Raw genomic sequence first — 17,078 nt, 5'->3', positions numbered from 1 at the left:
CGAAAGGATGTACTCTTTTAGAGTATAAGTCATAAGTTTGTCTTTGACACTACGTGAGATACAAGGGGACGCGTAACACAATTTGTCAATCTGGCTTTTACAAAAGTAGAACTCTATCAGGCATCAACTGGAACACTTCTCGTTTCAGTTTGAACAATCTTTGCACACTAACACAGATGTTACCATTCGCACTCGACTCTCCTTTTTTATAACAAAAGCGAAATCACGGTCTTCGATTAATTTTTGATTTATATTTTTACGTAGGCTTGAAATAAGTGATCTCCACACATCTGGTTCTAAGGAAATACCATCCATAGTTGGTCGAAAAATACCATCTTTCCCACACGTATATCTTCTAATATGCACGCGTGTACGTTTCCGAAAAGTATTCACCAAAAGTGAAAATACAATCACCCAAGTGTATCATATCATCAGGCTGTGGAGAAGCCTCAATGTTCATTTTCATGTTCGTTGCATCCCATCTGTTCATCTTCAGGCTTCAAAGTTTCAGAATGATTTTCACCAGCGTTAGTCATTCTTAACTCTCATAGGATTAGGAGTCACAATACTAAAACAACTTCCTGTGAACTTAAAAAATAAATCAAACTAGGTTTTAACACTAGCTGGTGAAGAAAAATCCTAAGTACATAGAATAAAATTTCACGATCTCTTTCAAAGCTCAGAATCACCCTGAAAATGATTCTCCAAACATCCACTATAAACCAATGAATATTCACTTTAACCAATGAGAAGTGTACGTAAGTCTCTTGCTACTGACGTCATAGAATATCACACGAACTTTTGAGCAGAGTTGAGTTGTTTTCCTCAGTATTCAGATTTTTAGAAATGCCAACACTTTGACTTCCAACTTCATCCTGACCTACTACGAGTAATTTTAAGATGGTAGCAGGTTTTCACATCACACCGAATGTCGATGACGGTTTCGCATCTCGCGCATGACATGATCAATCACGTGTAATTGATCATGTCAATTTGCATGAGATGCGAAAACGTCATCGGCATTCGATGTGATGTGAAAACTGCTACCATCTTAAAATTACTCGTAGTAGGTCAGGGTGAAGTTGGAAGTCAAAGTGTTGGCATTTCTAAAAATCTGAATACTGAGGAAAACAACTCAACTCTGCTCAAAAGTTCGTGTGATATTCTATGACGTCAGTAGCAAGAGACTTATGTACACTTCTCATTGGTTAAAGTGAATATTCATTGGTTTATAGTGGATGTTTGGAGAATCATTTTCAGGGTGATTCTGAGCTTTGAAAGAGATCGTGAAATTTTATTCTATGTACTTAGGATTTTTCTTCACCAGCTAGTGTTAAAACCTAGTTTGATTTATTTTTTAAGTTCACAGGAAGTTGTTTTAGTATTGTGACTCCTAATCCTATGAGAGTTAAGAATGACTAACGCTGGTGAAAATCATTCTGAAACTTTGAAGCCTGAAGATGAACAGATGGGATGCAACGAACATGAAAATGAACATTGAGGCTTCTCCACAGCCTGATGATATGATACACTTGGGTGATTGTATTTTCACTTTTGGTGAATACTTTTCGGAAACGTACACGCGTGCATATTAGAAGATATACGTGTGGGAAAGATGGTATTTTTCGACCAACTATGGATGGTATTTCCTTAGAACCAGATGTGTGGAGATCACTTATTTCAAGCCTACGTAAAAATATAAATCAAAAATTAATCGAAGACCGTGATTTCGCTTTTGTTATAAAAAGGGAGAGTCGAGTGCGAATGGTAACATCTGTGTTAGTGTGCAAAGATTGTTCAAACTGAAACGAGAAGTGTTCCAGTTGATGCCTGATAGAGTTCTACTTTTGGAAAAGCCAGATTGACAAATTGTGTTACGCGTCCCCTTGTATCTCACGTAGTGTCAAAGACAAACTTATGACTTATACTCTAAAAGAGTACATCCTTTCGGAAATTGAGAAAAAATATCCCTGTGATTGTCGATGTGATAAAATCAGCACATATACATCACAAGAAGTTGGTAAACTGGCTGAATCTCTACGTAAGTGACTATTTGATGAGCTCATATGCAACATAAAGTACCTTTCTAAAAAGAATGTGTGGGTTGTAAAAATGGATTCATTTTTTACATGAGAGTGCATGAATGTGAATCATTAACAAGGGGTCGAAAGTTCGACACTTTTTTCGAACAGGCTCTTTTTAATGTTAATTGGGAAAACTTGACTCGTGACTTCGTTACTTTGAATGTTGATAGTCCATGTTTAAAATGTCATGTGTCTGATTTATTTGATGCAATCGATGTTAAAAATATGCTTGAAAGTTTTGAAGAGTTTTACTTAAAGATGTAAGTTTATTTAATTGTCTTTTACTGTGTGTGTGAATAAATTGTGTTTATCATTTTAAAAGAGACTTGTGTTTTTATTGAGTTGTTGAATATGGTTGATGGATTATACTTTGAAATCACTCTTACATATATTTTTTATATGCACTCTCTTGTAAGTAATCTTTATACTATCGGTGTTGTCTTCATCTTATTGTATGGTTTTGTAATTAAGACTGAATGAAAATATAATTTTTGTGATATTTCTATAGTTTAATACATGCGAAGGACTTCAAATAATGCTAAGTGGAAAGTCAAAATTAGAACCGTAAAGCTTAAACATGACAATGGTTTGAAAACAATACACAGTTATATTCACATACACAAACTCGTACGTATCAATACACTTACATTAAAGAGAAATATTAAAGACTTATAAATTCTCATATGAGATAAGAACGCTCTTTCTTAACTTAGTTGGTCACATGATCGATAAAAGATCCTCACCTATTTGTGATTTGTCATGAAATAATATACATCGATAGATATGTTACTAAGTGTGTAATAGTTTTTATTTTTCTTAAATTCAAAGTTAAAACCAATTTGTTAATTGTAGGATTATATTAAGTGCTAAAAAATGCGATATTTTCGCTTATAATTTCGGTTGATAAGTAAAGTTTTATTACAAGTTCCCTCACACGAATGAACAATAACATGCTAGATGGATATTTGAAAGCTTGAGTGGATGATTTGTAAGTATCTTAAACATTATTATTATTATTTGTAATGCGTGTGTGTTAATTAATACTTAGAGTGCAAAGAGTAAATGGTTAAGTGCTATTGGTTATTAATACTAAGAGTAAAGTGATATTGAGTTTTAAATTTAATTAAATCATTTCGTTTGAAGATTCAGTTGAAAAAATTTTATTTTGTAAGTTTGAAAATTTTTGAAAAAAAAGATTGAAAGGAAAAAAAACAATATGTTACAAAAATATTATTATTATTATTATTTTGATTTGAAAAAAATATTTTTGCGGAAAAATTTACTGTTGTAAGATTAAAAATTTATTTTTATATGATTGAAAAAAAAAATGATTTTTTTTAATTAGTGGAAAAATATTACAAGTTTGAGAAATTATTTCTTAAAAACATTTTATATGATTAAAGAAAACAAAAATTTTTGATTTCATTTTCTAAGTAGAAAAATATTACAAGTTTGAAAAAATACTGTTTTGAATCAAAAATCTGTTTTTGAAAGAAATATTCTTACAAGCTGGAAATTTTTTTTATAAGTTTGAAATGAAAAAGAAATTAATTCGAAACTACGAATTAAAATCTAAAATTTTGTTTGGAAAACCTGACATCAGGCTATTGTCGATCTATGTGCTTGATATTTGAGAAACGTGAACTAATTTTAATTGGTCAGAAACAGTGACATCACTTGAAAGACGTAGGCCAGGTGGTGAATAATACTAGCACGTGGGGTTTGTTATCTGTTATCGGTAAAGGGGTAGATAGCAATATTGATAAAGTCATTTTCTCAATTCGCCTCGGTGTGTGTGTGGACGATCCGAAGTGCTGTAGGATTACGGTAGTTTTTTTTAACAGCCGAGTTGATTTGCGATATCACGGCATGCGTTCTGCAAATCGACGATGGGCAGCCAGCCGTATGCAGCGATTTCAAATAAAACATGCGTGTAATTGTAATTTTGTGAGATTGAGTTATAATTAACAATCCACTTATTACAATTTCATTCACTGTTTTTAAATAACTTCGCGATAGCTGGTACTTGAGGGATTTCACCCCAAAAAGGTTAGTCTTTTGTACTTAATTTTAGTCAGTATTTAGCTATAACTTAATTTGTCAAAATTTAGATTAAGTTTCTTAATTTAACGTATAGCTGTCCATTTGAATGTATCGTTCGAAAAGGATAAAGACTAAAATAAATGATATCGATTTTGTTAAAGAAATTAGTTGTTAAAGTAAAATATTATTGGGAAAATGAAATAGCCAAAGTGATTCTAATTCATGAAGGTTGAAAATTTTGTTTTATTCTAACAAGAGTGCTTGTATGAAAAAAAAAATAATAATAATAAAGTTAAACTTTATGCGATAAAATGACTAAATTAAATACTAATCAAAAAAATAATTAATAGAGTTGATTAAATAAAATGTGATAAATTAAATGAAACTCTTGAAAAGCATATAAAGTGATGAAATGTAACTTGAGTGCGAAATTTGCTTAAAGGAAAAAAATTAAATAAGTTGATTTTTTTAAAATCGTGAAAATTTATTAATGATAAGTGTTAATTACTACTAAGAGTAAATTGATTGCAAGTTTTTAAAATAAATTAGTTGGATGAAAATTGTAGGCCTGATAATGTTTCGAAAAATTTGTGGGTTCGATTCCTGTTACTAATTGTGAAAAATTTCTAAGTTTAAAAATAACGGGGAAAAAAAACCGATAAAGTAAAAACAAGCAAGAAAATGATTAAGTTAAATACTAAGCGATAAAATGACTAAGTTTAATACTAATCAAAAAATAATTAAATAAAATGTGATAAATTCAATAAAACTCTTGAAAAGCATATGTAGTGATAAAATGTAACTTGAGTGCGAAATTTGCTTACTGGAAAAAATTAAATAAGTTGATTTTTAAAATCCATGAAAATTTCTTAATGATAAGTGTTTATTAATGCTAAGAGTAAATTGATTCCAAGTTTTGAAATGAATTTCAGTAGAAGTTATTTTTCGGTAAGTCTATTTTTAAAATTTGCTGACATGAAGTTTTGATACTCGACTTATAATTTTAACATTTCTCGGGTTCTTCATTGATGTTTAACTTTTTTATGTGATGTGTTTTATTTTAGCGTAGGTAAAAATAATTAAATAAAAGTGAAATTTATAAATTGTAATGAAAATTCTGTTAATGAAATTAGTTGGTTGTAAAGTAATATTTTGGAAAAGCTGTAATGAATGATAAATAGTAAAACGCAGTAAGTAAAATAGTAAAGTATGGTAAAGTAAAATAAAATAGTCAGAGGGGATTTAATTCATGAAAGTTGAAAATTTTGTTTTATTCCATCAAGAGTGTTTGCATGAAAAAAAAAAAAAATAAAGGAAAATATGATTAACTTAAATATCGATGATAAAAAATAATTATTAGAGTTCATTAAATGAAATGCGATAAATTAAATGAAACTCATGAAAAGCATATGTAGTGATAAAATATAACTTGAGTGGGAAATTTGGTTACAGTAAAAAATTATTTAAGAAGATAATTTTTAAAATTCATGAAAATATTTGATAGTGATAAGTGTTAATTAATACGAAGAGTAAATTGATTGTAGATTTTGGAAAATTAAATGGATAAATGTATAAAAATAATAACGTATGTGATAATTTAAAATATTAACAATGAAAAAGAATCAAAGACGATTAAATGAATCTAAATCGTAAATGAGTTGCTATTTTAGTAAACTCAAACTAGAGTGAAAAGCATTTTAGTAGGAACATGTTAAAATCTCTTGTGCTAAGAAAAATAAATAACTTTTAAGCATAATTTTGTAACTGGAATAAATGTATGATAAAATGATTAAGTTAAGTATTAATGAAAAAGTAATTATTAGAGTTAATTAAATGGAATGTGATAAATTCAATGAAACTCTTGAAACGTATATGCAGTGTTGGAATGTAACTTGAGTGCGCAATTTGCTTACTGGAAAAAATTAATTAAGTTGATTTCTTAAAATCCGTAAAAATTTGTTAATGATAGGTGTTAATTACTACTAAGAGTAAATTGATTGCAAGTTTTTAAATTAAATTAGTTGGATGAAAATTGTAGACCTGATAATGTATCGAAAAATTTGAGGTTTCAATTCCAGTCACTAATTGCGAAAAATTTCTAAGTTTAAAAATATCGGAAAAAAACGATAAAGTAAAAACAAGCGAGAAAATGATCAAACTCTAAAATATACTAAAAAAAAAATCGAAATCACGAAAAAATAATCTAAGTCTGAAATGCTTGAAATTAGTTAAAGACTAAAAAGTTAAGAAAATAGTTAAAGACTGAAAATAATTGAAAAACGCTAAAATAGTGAAAAAAAAAATCAAAGTGCTAAATGACAGGAAAAAACGTTAAAGTTCAAAATGTGTGAAAGAATATTTAAGTTAATTATTTCTTTGAAAATTTAACAAGTAAGAAAAAATATTTTGTTGTATGAAAGTCAAAAAAAATTAGTTAAGAAAATTATTTCTTCGAAATTTTTACAAGTTAGAAAAAATATTTGTAAATTTGACAAAGAAAAAAGAAATTAGTTAAGAAAATTTAACAAGTTAGAAAAAATAAAAAGGATAAAGTTTGAAATGCATGAAAAAGAAAATCAAAGTTTAAAATATATTTCAAGTCCACAAAGCATTGAACCAAATCTAAAATCTCGAATGGGTTGTATTTAAATAAATCTTTACTTAAGTGAAAACTTTGTTATTATGAAAAATAATAATAATGACGATAGTTTCAATTATGAGCTGAAATTCAGTCAATGATATGCCATGATTAGTACTAAAGAGTAAATTAACTGATGGTTTTAAAATTAATTTAATTGTAATATTTGTTGTCATGGTACAGATTCACATTAAGACTGAAAGAGTAATGAAAAATATAGCATAGTGGTTAGCATACGTTTTTGCTAACTCAAAGTTTGGGTGTTCGATTCCCGGCCGCGACATTCTGTAAAAATAATTAAATTCGCAGAAATATTCAAAAGTCCGGAAATAAAAATCAACCTCTCAATAGATGGCGCCATGAACGTTAAACACCGCATAAGTTAAAGCATAGCAACAAGTGTTGCCAACTGAAAACTAAAAAACTCTGGTTGTCATAACAACCAAAAACTTTGACGTTGTCATTCAAAAAGTGAAAAACCTCCTAGGCTTCTATGACTAGAAAAACGACAAAGTCCAAAAGCGCGGGAAAATATTCAAAAACGCGGGAAAAACCCCCGTAACCTTCTAGGAGTCCTCGCGGCGGCCCTGGGAGGCGGCTATCAGGAGGAAGATCAACCCAAGGTCAGAGGGTGAGTGGGAGGAAGTGTTAGGAGGAAGAGTGGGAGGGGGTGGGGAGGAAGTGGTTCCACTTCACACTTCCTCCTGCGGCAGAACTCTCCTTTTCCCTCTACTGTCAGTGCACTTGAATTCACCTTCACCCTTTTTTTTACTGTTAAAACATCTCTTGATTCCAGAAATGCGGAAAAGCGGGCTCTACCCCGCGGCCTGCGAAAATCAGTACCAGTACCAATATGGATTTGCTCCCCACCTTGAGCTCGTGTTTCGGCTTTCGAGAGCGTCATTGCAGTTCAGTTCATATTCTTATTAGTTTTGCATGCGGTTTTTTTGTCCAATGCGGTGGCGAATCCAGAATTTTGTTCTGGGGGCGGCTGAGGTAGTTAAAATTCTTGCTGAGGTCTCCTTGTCATTACCAAAGTTTATCGATGTAAAAGAAAGTGTTCTGTATCATTATCTGCTATCTAGGGGTGTTAATGACTAATGAATCTTTCTGAGTTACATTTGAAATTATCTAAAATTTGGTATTCAGTGTTAAAATTCTAAATTTTAAATGTATATTCAAAGTTTTTTCATTCGTTTAGACATATTTGTTATGCAATTTGAAGGCAAAATTTTCAATTCTTGTTAAGGATGCAAAACAATTACCCTGACAAGGTGATGTAAATGAAATAGAAGAAAGAAAAGCTGAAAGATGTTAAACAAATAGTGAAAAACAGCGAGAAAGAAGACAAAATTTTAAGAATTGATATTAAACACGAAAATTAAAGAGAGAGAAAGAAAGAAAATACAAGTAGCTAATGTGAAATACGCCGCCAGCTCAGTCATTTCCAGCCGAGGACTGCAGTTTCGTGCTTATTAGCACTCATCAGCCTGGCATAGGAAAGTGACTGAGCTGGAGATGGAAAACCTCTTAGGGAAGCCAAGAGTGCGAAACAAACTGGTAGCTAATATAGAATTAGCAGACCAGACGAGTGACCGAAGCAATGGTTCGGTTCAACTCGAGCTCGGCTGGAAATGACTGAGCTGGTGGTGTATTTCATATATTTCTGCTTTAGCCCTGGCTAATGGGCGGTAATTTACTGAAGTAGTTATTATATCTACACTTTTTTCTCCTTTCCTTCTTTTAGTGAGTAAATGTATAAATATTTGGAACAGGTAGGGAAAAAGTTCAGAAATTTGAAGGGAAAATTTCGGAAAACTAACACTTTGTTACTATCGCAAATTTGTATATCAACCTTAAGAAGAGCGAAAACAAATTAATTGATAAAGATAGAATGGATGTAGGAAATTATATATATATTTTTTAACATTAAGATGCATAGACAGAGGGTGAAAGAATTTATTTCTGATGGTTTGGGGGTGGCTGCAGCCTCATAGCCGCCCCCCCCCCCCCTGGATTTGCCATTAGTCCAATGATCACAAAAAGAGAAAAAAATGAGCCAGTTTGGCATTTAAATATGAATAACATGGAAGGTGCTCCAGCCATGACTGAAAAAAGGTTACTAAGGTTGTTTGTACTTGTTCAAATTATGTTGAACTTGTTCAAATAATTTCAACTTTCCAAAAACTTACAGTGGCTCCCAAAAGTATTCGTACACTTACGATTTTCAATGAAATACGCCATTATCGATTCGTTAAAATTAATATTTTGGAACGGGTATTTAATTATAAGATCTATGATTTATTTTTTAACAAAACTACATGAAAATTGTTAATAACATAATAAAACTTGATTTTTAAGAAATCAATAATCAAAAAGTACCAGAAACTTAATCTCACAAAAGTCTTCGTACACTTTGAAAGAATGTGAAAAAACTAGTAAATAATCTAACTTTTTACTAAGTTATTATTTAGTAGAATATCATGCAGTATCAGCAACAGCTTTTAAACGTCTGGGAATAGATTTCATTATTTTTTTTTTCCTTTTTTTTTTTTTTTTTTTTTTTTTTTTTTTGGAACAATTTCTGAGTAAGTGTTCAGCCGCACTTCGAGTCTTACTGTTTCTAATTCGTTTTCCGTTTCAATAGTGTATTTTCGTAATATATCCTCCAAATATGTTCTATTAAGTTTAAATCTGGCGATTGAGGAGATATTTCTAAGCTTAATGACAATATTTGAGGCACCAAACGCAAACGTGTGCTTCTTATCGTTATCTTGACTAAAAAAACGAAGTTGTTTCCGATTGCCAAATTTTGGGCTAATAATTTAAAATTGTTTTTGAAAATATTTCACTGAACAGCATGATTCATCGAAAAATTTCTAACTTCCAAGTCCTGCACCCTCACACAAGGACACCTTCACCGTCCTGATTAACTGATCCCAACTAAGTTCTTTAGATTTAATTTCTCAATTTTTTTCTATTTACAATTATGCAACAATTTAACCCAAAATGTTAAATTTATTTTTATTTTTAAGTAAGACGTTGCTCCAAAATGTTTTGAGCTTATTTATCATTGATTTTACGGCGGAAAACGTAAGTTTTCTGTTTTTCGCACGAACAAGAAATTTTCTGCAGGAAGAGGTCCCATTTAATCAGGCGCGGATCCAAAGGGGGGGGCAATGGGGGAAATTGCCCCTCCCTGGGAAAATCAGGGGCGCCAGTAGGAAGGGGGCGCCGGAAGCGTCCCTGGACAAATATTTAAGTACCAAAAAGAAAGAACGAAAAATAGTTGGAAAATGTATTAGTCTCATTCACCAGTTCTCAAACTGTGTGAAGCGGGGCGCTTCTGTGCCCCTCTAGGGGGCGCACTATCCACAAGTTATGAGCTTTCTTTCTGAATTCGGTAGGAAAATTTTGGAATTGGGTATAAAACAAAGATATTTGGAAAATTTATTTGGTTCATTCACTACTTCTCAATGTGTGGGGAGTAGGGCACGTCCCTTAGGGGCGCAATATCCGCAACTAATGAATTTTCCTTCTAAATATAGTGGGGGGGGGGGGGGGAATTTTGGAATTAGACACAAAAGAAAGAAATATACTTAGAAAATTTATTTGTCTCATTTACGATTCTAAACCAATATCAAGTAGGGTGCTTCCACGTCCCTCTTAGGGGCGCAATATTCACAACTTAAAAAATTTTCCTCCAAATTTAGGGAAAAAGTTTTGAAATTGGGTATAGAAGAAAGACATTAAGAAAAATTATTTGGTTCATTCACCAGTTCTCAATCTGTGGGGAGTGGGGCGCGTTCCCCTAGGGGGCGCAATATTCGTAACTAATGAGTTTTCCTTTGAAATTTAGGGAGGAAGTTTTGGAATTGGGTACAAAAGAAAGAGAGACAGTTGGAAAACTTATTTGGTTCATTTACCGATTCTCAATCTGTGGGGCGTCCGCGCTCCCTAGGGGGCGCAATATCTGCATTTTATGAGTGTCCCTCTAAATTTAGGGGAAGTTTTGGAACTGGGTGCAAAAGAAAGACATTTAAAAAAAAAAATTTTTACGTCATTAACCGTTCCTCAACCAGTGAGGAGTGTGACGCGTCTGCGTCTGCTTAGAGGGGCAATATCATGAGAATTGCCCGTTCTCAACAGCGGATACAGAAATTTTTCAAGTGAGGAGCGATTGATTTTAATCATTCAACCTTTACTACGTATCCTGGTTACATATGTTAATAACACAGGTTTAGGCCTTTAATTCTGAAACATTTCCGCTTGAGAACTCTGACCCCCACCCCTTTTCCCTACTATTATCGAAGATCATCTAAAATAGAGTTTTTTTACATTCAGTAATAAAAAACTGCAGGAGAGGTCCTCCTACAGGGGCGGCCCTCCTTTATCCCCCTTGGAGTCCCTACATAGAAGCGTAGCTTCTATATAGGAACTCTAATCCTCCTAATATCATCGAAGAGCGTCAAAAATTCCATTATTGACTTCAATTTCTAAATATTTCCGGGAGAGAGTTTCAGAATTCCATTTCTTCGTTTATCGTTAAAGCTGGCTTGCGATTGTGTTTTTTATTTATGATTTTAGTTTTCAAAAATGTCCGACCCAAGTAACACTGAAACGTTACGTCATCGTTACATCACGTTGCAATTAGTTGAAACATCGTTACCGTTTCCCACGCAACGTGATATCACGTTGCTTTATCGATTCGTTACAAAAAGTGTAATTTTGAAACGTTACATCACGTTGCAAATTTCTTAAATTTGTAACGTTGACAAACAGTTGCAAAAGAAACGTTACTTATCGTTACTTTCCGTTGCACCTTGCCTCGTCTTCGGCAACTTCCGAACCCTAGTGGTCATTTTCAGTAAACAACTTCTGGCTTGCTATGCCGCCATTGTTTTGCTGCTTCGCAATCGCGATCTCTCATCACTTTTAGCGGTAAGTACTTTGTATTATTGTTAGAGTATTATTGTTGACTAGCAAAAATACCCGGCGTTGCCTGGGTCAGTAATAATTATTAGAAAAAATCGTTACTTGCTTTTGTTTTCTGTTTTAAGTGAAAGAATTTAAAACACATCTTTTTGACGTGATTAAAAATCGAGTTTCTTCCTTACCCATAAAACTAAAATAGCAATAAGTATAAAGAACAAAGTAATATTGATTTAGAAACGAAAGCACTATATTTAAGCATATACAAATTTAAAAAACATGAAATTAATCTTCTCATATTTAAAAAGATTAATCTGTTGATACTTTTTTTCTAACATGGAGTCTAAAACCTTCTCTGTATGGCTAATGAAGTACGAAGTGATTAAAAAAAAGTAGCTGCGCTCGTAATCCCCTTATACTTGCTTTAGTTATTTCGGGAAATTTCAATCATTGTGGCTCTTGGTGCGATTTTACCGAATTTGCGAAAGTCGTTTCGGGGTACCTTCGATGATGCTCCCCCATTCTTTCCTTACTTTGTAAAACGATATAATATTAATTTTCGTTACAGAGATATCGTCGCTAGATGCTGAGATATTTTTGGTCACCATAAAATGGCGCTAAACAGTTTCATCCGAAATGTTACCAAAATAAGTAATACAATTTGGTGATTGTTTGAAATTGTGCAAAAAGGAAAATTAATGGAAGTTTTTGTGCTGTTTATGGATTTGCCTAATTTAGTTGCTGGATTATTTAACACAGTAAAAAAGGTCTTTTGAAAATTCTTTGATTTGCGATATTTTGTTTACATGGTGAAAGCTGAGAAACATTATGACGTAGTCTTCGGCTTCAAAAACAGCAACGTTGAAAAAACTGCCAAATGCATCAGCTACGGAAATCTTTCTGCAAAAATTTTGGCGATCTGCTGGTTGTTTGGATAATGAGTAAGTGTTCAATCAGCATAAATAATAATAAAAACCATTAATTACATTAAAGTTCCGTTTAAATGGAAAATCATCAGCCAAATCATGTATTATTTGCCAATCTTGTGCAAAAATCTTACTTCAAGATTTGACTTGAGAAAAGCCTTGAACAATCACGAAAAGCAAAGAAAGTCAACAATACAACAATTGTCGCTATCGACAGAGAGTTGAGATGATACACTAAATACTGTATTGAGTTGAGGAAAGCCTTCGAACATGGATCTAAAAAGCTCATAACTCGTTTTTTATTCTACTTAGAAATTTCGAACAGGTGCCATCATCAGCAGAAAAATCAGAGCTTTCGATGGACATATAATGTAAATATGTGCAAGTATTTTTTCATCCCAATATTAGAGAATTTATACAAAAATTGTGTTTTATTGCCCCCTAAGGGGGTTTTGCCCCCCATAACGGGACGAAAACTACCCTATGTGTTATTCTGATGCATAAGCTATATTATTGTAAAGTTTCATCAAAATCCGTTCAGTAGTTTTTGCGTGAAAGAGTAACAAACATCCATACATACATTCATACATCCATACATCCATCCATACAGACAAACTTTCGCATATATAATATTAGTAAGATATACTTATTTAACTTAAAAAAAAGTGTTATCACATATTTTTGTGAAGTTAATGAACCGCCGTTGGTCGGAGTTTGAGTATTTTCCCCACCGTTACTTTTATTTATAATGTTGTTTGAAAGAACAATGTTAGATGCTTTTATTTGAGTATTTATTCATTGATTTCTTAAAAAGATGCTGAAGCTTGGGGATAAGTTCCATTAATAAGCTATAAAAGCGATAAATGATACCATTTTTTACTCATTTAATCGGCTTTTTGCAGAATGTTTTGACGAAATAATTGTAACAATTTTTTGAGAAAAATTTTGTCATGTAACTGAAATTATCTTGAGTAATAATACTGCAAATTTTTGTTAAAGCACTGATGTAAGAGGATTTTTTTTAAACTTTCATGCCTTCCAAAAAATATTTCTGGAGTTCTTTAGTAATAATAATAATTATTTTTTCAAGGATTTATTTATGAAAGAAGTTTTTATTTAATTTGTAGTAATATCGTTAATTTTGACTATTAATAGAACTCCACTTGTTGTAAATTCGGCTATGCTATGTTATGCTCTGTTTATTTTTAAATGTCAGGACTGCTCTTACAAAATATTGTAAATGAAGCAACAGTGTGAGAATACTCGAACGCCTTTAACGGCATGAGACATTTTTTAAATTAAAAAAAAAAAAATTTTTTTTGAAGATTTTATAAAAGTATATTAACAATAATTGCATTAACAAAAAATGCAGAATACTTACTGTATCAAAAATTAAGGGTTCAATGAACCCACCTCCATTCTCTCCAAGAAAAAAAAACATTTTTTTTTTCAAAGCTTGAATAAAATTTTAATACATCGTTTAAAAGCAACGTGATGTAACGTGATAAATAAAGATTAATGTAACGTTTCAAAAATCGCATATGTAACGTTACTGAAACCGTTGATGTAACGTTACTAAAAACCGTTGCTTTTGCGTTTTGCAACGAGACATATTTTCGCTCTATCAACGTTACCAGTAACGTGATGTCAACGCTTCAGAGCAACGTGATGTAACGTGATTTATGTTACTTGGGGAGGGAAGGGGCGAACCCCTCTCTGCCCTCTCCCCTCTCTGCCATCACCGAAGATCGTTAAAAGTTGCGTTTTTGAAACTTCGATTTCGAAAAATGTTCGCGAGAAAGTTCCAAATCCAAACCCTTCCACTAACGCTTAACGTCATCAAAGAGATACTACAATTACGTCTTTAGAATTTTAATTTCGACAAAATTTCCAAGGGAGAGCCTCCTAACCTCTCTTTGCGAAGCATCATCGAAGATCGTCTGAAATTGCGTTCATGAAACGTTTTCAAAAAAATGCACATAAACCTCATTCCGTCCTTCAACATTACGAAAGATAATTTATAATAGCGTTTTTATGACTTAAGTTTTGAAAAATATCTGGCAGTAGGGGGTTTGGAGGTGAAAACACCCCGAACCATTGGTTTTAACATAAATGCCAATTCTAGTACAGTAGTTTGAGCAAAAAACCACCTTCAAAAGATATTTTTGATTAAAAAAAATCCACTTCATCAAAAAACCTCCTCCCGAGGATATTTTTGATTAAAAAATAGTCCCATGTGGCGCAACCAGAGGAGGGGTCCACAGGACCCGTACCTACCCCTGAATGCTGAGTTGATGTTTTTTTTCTTCAGAAGTATTCTTTCTTACTGAAAGGAAGAAAGGAACATGTCTTAGGGATAGAAAAGTTATTTTAACGAGGAAAAGAAATGTTAAGAAAAAACATTAATTATTTTAAAAAGAAATCTTTAAATTAAAAATCTTTAACAGTTGCAGATTCTTTGTCAGCTAATTTGTTCCACCTCCCTTCTGAAAATAAGAATGCTGTGAGCTAAGTTCACCCCTCCCCCCCCCCCCATCGAAAATTATTACAGATAGTCTCAAATTTTGTTTCCTGGTCTTTAATTTTGTAGAGATTATTCAGAAGGAAGAGCTCCCGAACACCCCGCCATTTAACAACACCGAAGATCGTCTGAGTAGCGATTTTGAATCTTCAATTTCGAAAAATTACCAGGCCCTTAACCTTATCAAATATAGCCTACAACCGCATTTTTAAGAGTTCAATTTCGAATAATTCCTGGGGAGGGGCCTTTGAAATCCGTCCCTCTAATATCAATAAAGAATGACGAAAATTGTGTTTTTAAAACTACAATTTTGCTAGTTTTAAGGAGATGAACCTCTGAATTTTTCCCTCTAACATCATTGAAGAAAGTCTAAAAACCTTTGTTTTAAGGACTTCAATTTCGAAAAACTTCCAGAGTAGAGTCCATCCTGGAATTCCCCTCTCCTCAATATCTTCAGATTGTCAAAAATTTCGTTTTTGGAGCTTCAATTTTGAAACATTGGCTGAGGGTGGTAAATCGACTCAAAAAATTGATATTCTAGTAATTCAATAATTCTTGGCATTCTAGGGCTTTTTTACCGTTTGATAATAGCCTATTTGCATCCATGACATTTCCTGAACCCCAGTTCCTTCTTTAACATCCACAAATGTAGTCTATAATCACGTTTTTAAGAAATTTAATTTCAGAAAAATTCTGGCGAGGGTCCCGAACATTTGCTTCTTTTAATATTACCAAAGATCATCTCCTAGTTTTGACCTCCCAACGGTCCTGTTAGTTTTTGTATGTGTATTATATATTACATATATACCATGTGTCTGAGGGAATTTTTTTAAAGTGCTCCTCCTCCTCCCCCCCCTCTTTCAAACGAAAAAAAAAAAAACTATTTTCAAGTTGTGCACCTGCTCTTCTTTTAACTTCAGATGGAATGCAATCGCGTTTTTAAGACTACAATTTTGAAACATTTTTGAAGAATCCTCATCCTCCTTCCGCTAACTTCATCGAAGATCGACAGAAATTGCGTTTATGGCAGGTGCACAGTCCCTCAAATTATCACCCCCATCGCCTCTCCCTTGCATTCGCGCTTACATTTTTGCATTTTGTTATTTAAGGCTGTACTAAAACAATTGTTTACACTGAAAACGTTATGCGCATTAATTATGGGGCGAGTGAGGGGGGGCACAGATTAACGTCCTAGGTGTCACCCGTTGTGATAACTCCACTATAAAATCCTATTATGTCCTACATTAGTTTATTTAAATTATTTTTCGCTTCCAGTAGCAATGCATTTTCAATAAATATTTTTTTCCCTAGCGGGAAAATAGCTGAATGTTCAAAAGTAAAGAAGTTGTGGATAACAAACAAAAATGTGATTTTTCCTCTTTGTGAATTCATTTGTGTGTGGGGGGGGGGGCGCCAAGTGTGTGGGGGCGCCGAAATTGAAAAAAAAAAAGTGCCCCCTCCTGAGCCGAATCCTGGATCCGCGCCTGCATTTAATCCAGGTAATTAGAGAACTTGGCGAATAATTTTAGGGGAAAATTAAACGAAAATGTTTCATTCAATTCTGCAGAAAATTTTTCATCACTCAAAGATGTATTTTTCATCATTTTTTTAACTAAATCTCCGATCACGCTTTGTTAACTTTGCATCAAGCACTTCACTATAGAATGGTATAAATTAACTAATTTAGAGACATTTCAAACCAATTTACGGCTACTGAGAGAGAAAAAACATCAAATTTCGAATTGTGTTTTTAGTTTATGCGCATAGTTGCCATTTTATAATAATAAGCAGAATATTAGGGCATAAATAAACAAAAAATTAAAGCCAAATGACTTTACAGTGTGTCATCACAATGCAAAAATAGTAAAAAAAAAACTTGTGATAATTTTAATCATGAATTTGTTCAAAAATATTTCAGTGTGCGATGACTTTTG

This window comes from Uloborus diversus, chromosome 7 (genome assembly GCF_026930045.1).
Source record: "Uloborus diversus isolate 005 chromosome 7, Udiv.v.3.1, whole genome shotgun sequence".
NCBI classification, from domain to species: Eukaryota; Metazoa; Arthropoda; class Arachnida; order Araneae; family Uloboridae; genus Uloborus; species Uloborus diversus.
This window is presented reverse-complemented; position numbering follows the sequence as displayed.